Source organism: Octopus bimaculoides, chromosome 23 (assembly GCF_001194135.2).
Source record: "Octopus bimaculoides isolate UCB-OBI-ISO-001 chromosome 23, ASM119413v2, whole genome shotgun sequence".
Classification (NCBI taxonomy): Eukaryota; Metazoa; Mollusca; class Cephalopoda; order Octopoda; family Octopodidae; genus Octopus; species Octopus bimaculoides.
The window spans coordinates 9,924,620-9,929,790 of NC_069003.1; positions in this window are offsets into that span (position 1 = coordinate 9,924,620).

Genomic DNA, 5,171 nt, shown 5'->3' on the forward strand with positions numbered 1-5,171 from the left:
AAGATCATCTTATTGTTAGTAATTCCGTTCTTCAGAGATGCATTAAGAACCCTTTATATACCTATATATTATTAAAGTTTTTGAAATATTAAAATTAAAAATACTAAAAATTAGAAATAATAATATATACTGTCCTTCTTATATATATATATATATATCCAGAAGCACAGTGCCCACACAAGTAATCTCCAGGAGTGCCTTTGGATTTGATTATCCCCTAGTTGCTTAGATACTTCAGACTACCCCTTGAATGTTTAAGCAATCCTATCATATATATATATATATATATATTATATTGGGGTGAGAAGCCAGTTTATGGGGTTACCCTTGGTTTCTCACTCACAAGGGGTTTAGCCTTATGGCATATCTTCAGACCCCAAACACTGCTGGCCTGAGACCTCTTTAAAATACGGAGGGGGAAAAGACCCTTAAAAACGAGTGTTTGGGGTCTGGTGATACACCGTAAGGATAAACCCCTTATCAGCGAGAAACCCAGGGTAACCCCATAAATTGGCCTACCCCACTATGATATTAACTGCTCTACTTCTTAGTGTGCTTCTCCTCTGGATTTATGTATTTCTACAAACAATCCTATATATATATATATATATATATATATACACACACACACACACACAGACATAGGCATATGAAATAACAAAATGTGCTGACAGTCATCCAGTCACATTGTTGCTGTTCGCATAAAGGAATTAACAAACAAACCCTTTAGCTAAATAAGCCCTTTGAAATTTTAGAACATATGAATATTCTACAATATATATTCTAAACGTAACAATTTTCCAGAACCTTCAAATGTTCACTCAATGCCCACATGCATGTGTTTGTATATCTACTATAAACAGATTAGCATATAATTACATCTACGTATATATGTATACTTATATATATGAGTATATATATATACACACATATATATATATATATATACACACACACACACACACAGACATATCATATATATACATCCTCCTTGTGTGGCATGATGCAGAGTCCTGTTACCAGGTATCAGGTGTTTTGGCAGCCATCCTCTTGACCCAGGACAGCACTACCTCCTCCAGGAACTTGATGTAGGTTTCCGTGTTGAGTCCGAGGTCGAGTGGGACGGTGAATGGAGGCAAAATATTGCCATCACTAGTAATCACTTCAAACACCATGATGTTAACTGGATGTTTGATTTTTATCACTCTCAGCACATGTTTTGGGGACACAGCAAGTCAACGGTTGTTCTGTGTGTTCACCATCTGTTCATATTAGAGCATCTGGTGCAAATGCCAAGCAGTACAGCATGTCGTTTCCAGATTTCTGGCAGAATTAATTGTGTCATGGGGCTGTTTTACTCACAGACAGTGCCCAACTGACCCAGCATACTGTGTAGTCGACAAAATCAAAAACAAACTATGCATGCACAAAATTAAAAATATAAAATGGTGACAATTTACCCATCGCACCCTGTATATATATGTATGTACGTATAGTTCAAATAAATATGTACATATATATATATATATATATATATATACAGTTCAAATAAAAACAACTTCCAATACCAAACTTGAAAAAAATACTTTAAAAAATTAGGGACAGAAATTACATAATTAAAAATGAAGTAAACGGAGCAGATGGGAAGATAAACAAAACATCATTTGTCGTGAATTTAAAAAAACTGTACAAAGAAGAAAAAAAATTCAGACATGGAAATTTCTAAACGAAACTTGTCACATATTAGAGTGTTAAGTGGGGGGGGGTCTTTATTTTCTGTTTTTTATAAATATACCCAGATAAAGTAAAGGGTAAAGACTTCCTTCAGTCATGAATGACCATGGGATTGCACCTAGAAGGTTGCCCTCCGAGGCACAAGTCCAGGCAAGGTTTTTTACGGAAGACCAACAAGCTTGGGGAACAAGGCTGGTCAATTATATCAACCCCAGTGCTCAACTGGTACTTATTTTATCAACCCCAAATGAATGAAAAACAATGTCAACCTTGGCGGAATTTGACCATGGGATTGCACCTAGAAAGTTACCCTCCTAGGCACAAGTCTGGGCAAGGATGTTTATGGAAGACCAGCAGTCGCCCATGCATACCAGCCTCACTTCTCCATGCCACTGATGTTATCCAAGGGAAAGGCAAAGGCTGATATGGCTTGGCACCAGTGATGTTGCAACTCATTTCTACAGCTGAGTGAACTGGAGCAACGTGAAATGAAGGCCTACAGTTTCTGGGGAGAGTGTAAGTTGATTACATCAACCCCAGTGTTCAACTGGTACTTAATTTATCAACCCCCAAATGGATGAAAAACAAAGTCAACCTTGGCGGAATTTGGACTCAGAACACAAAGATACAGTAGCCTGGTGCAGTCTTCTGCCTAGCCATCTTCTATCAAACTGTCCACCCCATGCATACATGGAAGGCAGACATTAAATAATTATGATGATGATAATATTAATTTTATAAATTTTTTAAAGTATATTTTAGTTTTTAATTTCTAATGTTTAAAATCACCTCAAATTGTAGGAACTGGTGGGATTGGGGTGATTCTAATAGAAATTTAACCCTTTAGTGTTCAGATTACTCTGTTAAATGTAATAATTTTTCACTCAAATCGTTTTTAATTAATCATGCATTATCTTATAACTTTGAGGTTTCAATGATGTGATTGTTTATTTTTAAAATGTCAATGTAGGTTAAGTATGAGAGGCTAGATATCGCCCATTTGAATATAAAACATGTAGAATATATTGGCCAGATATGGCCGGTTTAAACACTAAAGGGTTAAGCTTAATTGGAAGCTAAAATTTCTATTGAAATAAATGAGGGCAGTGAGAGACTGAAATTAACAATAATAAAAGAGAGGTACTTGTTATAAAATTTAATTTTCCAGAAAAAAGAAGGAAATTTGGTTGTCACTTGAATTAAAATTTCAGTACATTTATTGAATTTTTAGAGTAAATACCAGGTAAAATCAAATTTTTGTGTCACTTTTCAAAACTTTACCAATTCATTTTTAATTCTTTTTATTCTTTTGTTGGTTTCAGTAGGAGGCTGTGGCACCATCTCTTAAAAGTTTTTATTCATTTTTATTTTATTTTTGTTCCACTCCCAATTTCAATTTACATAAACAAAATGAAAGAAAAAAATAAAGAAATCTCAGTTTATCATTGTGGAATTTTCAAAAACAAAAAAAAAATTCAAGATTTTTCAAGAAAATTTTTTTTAAATAATTAGAAGAAAATTTCTCTAAAACGATGAGAAGAAATGAATGAAAGTGGAAATTAACAGTTAAAGACATCAGAATTCCAGAAAATTCTTCAAATTGGAATATATTCTCAATAGAATAGTAAATATAAACTGCAATAGAATCTGGCTTTGATTGGGAGATTTTTTGTGAAAATAATGAAGGAAGTATTTTGAGATTTTCAGAACTAAAAAAAGGGTAGAGAACAGTTTTGATGAATTTGATAAGTTCAAATTAATATTAGGATTGAAAAATCCAATGCTTTAGAGCCCTTATCCATTTTCATTTTTCTCATTTTTTTTTTATTTTTGAAGACAAAAATACTTTTTTTTAAATCAAAAAAATATTTTTCATCTAAAATGAAATAAATAAAACTCAAATAGAATTTAAAAAATAAGACAAATGAAAAAAATAAACTGTTTAATTGATATCCCTCAGGTTATGTCATGCTGAAATTTTCTAAAAAGAACAAAATAGTGCTATACATGATTGCCACTGATAAAAATATTTTCAGAACTTCATAATATGTAACAAAAACGAAATTAGACATGGTTCTTGGTTCAGCCCCACTGCATGGAACTTTGGGCAAGTGTCTTCTACTATAGCCTCAGGCCAACCAAAGCCTTATGAGTGGATTTGGTATATAGAAACTGAAAGAAGCCCATTGTATGTATATATATATATATATTTATATTTATGTGTGTCTGTGTTTGTCTCCCCATCATCGCTTGACAACCAGCGTTGGTGTGTTTATGTCACCGTAACTTAGTGGTTCGACAAAAGATACTGATAGAATAAGTACCAAGCTTAAAGAGAAAGTCCTGGAGTTGATTTGTTTGATTAAAATCCCTTAAGGTGGTGCTCCAGCATGGCCACAGTCACATGACGGAAACAAGTAAAAGAATATAAGAATATTCTTTGCATTTTTAAACTTTATTCCTTAAATTTCAATATCAAACATGTTGAAATGATTTTCTCTCATCTTAACTGAACTATGAGCCATCGTGTGTTTACAAAAAATTAAATTAAATCAGAAATTCAAATACTATATTTTCCAGCATACAAGTCAACATAGTATGTAATATAAACATGTACAAACATCGCCAATATCATTCCAAATCCTGCAGCATTGCACATGGAATTTTTAGTTGTTCAAAGACATCTTGGTGTATAAGATTATCTACCTTTTGTGACTAGAGATTTTAGTCTGAAAAATTCAACTTGTTTGCTGGAAAATGTAGTAAAATGATATGAAATTTTAAAAACAGATGCTCCTTGCAGAAGGAGCACAAGAGCCACAAAACATTAGATATTTCAGTCCTCACGGCAATTAGACTCATCAAATTTACCAATGAACAAATTATTACAGAAATAAACCATTACTTTCCTCAAATTTGAGAATTTTATCCAAACAAAAAATAAAAATAATACAAAAGACAAGGCACATAGGGAATTTGAAGTTAATATGTTTAAGAATTTAAGTTACGGCTGGTTAAGTTCATTTGATACCCATGCTATCTACTTAATGACCAGCAAATCTTTGGCTGTGTCCTGCATAAACATATTGAACTCTTAATAGCCCAGTCTGCCTGGGTGTAAATAGGTTCCATGAAGAATACAATTCTCAGCTGTAGGCAGAATGAAAGGTCATTGTATAAACTGTGTATGTATGTGTGTGCGTGTGTGTGTATATATATATATATATATAAATAATACATTTCTAAATCTCTCAGAGATTTATGCAGTAGTGATGCGATAAAGTAGTTGTATGCTGTCAACTTAATGTGACACAGGAAATGTGTCAAGGCCGACAGGAAGCGGTGCTGCTTCCTAGGGCTAAATAGCAGTAGTATTATTCCCTTCATGGGACTGTCACATTAAGTTGACAGCATACAACTACTTTGTGTATATATAT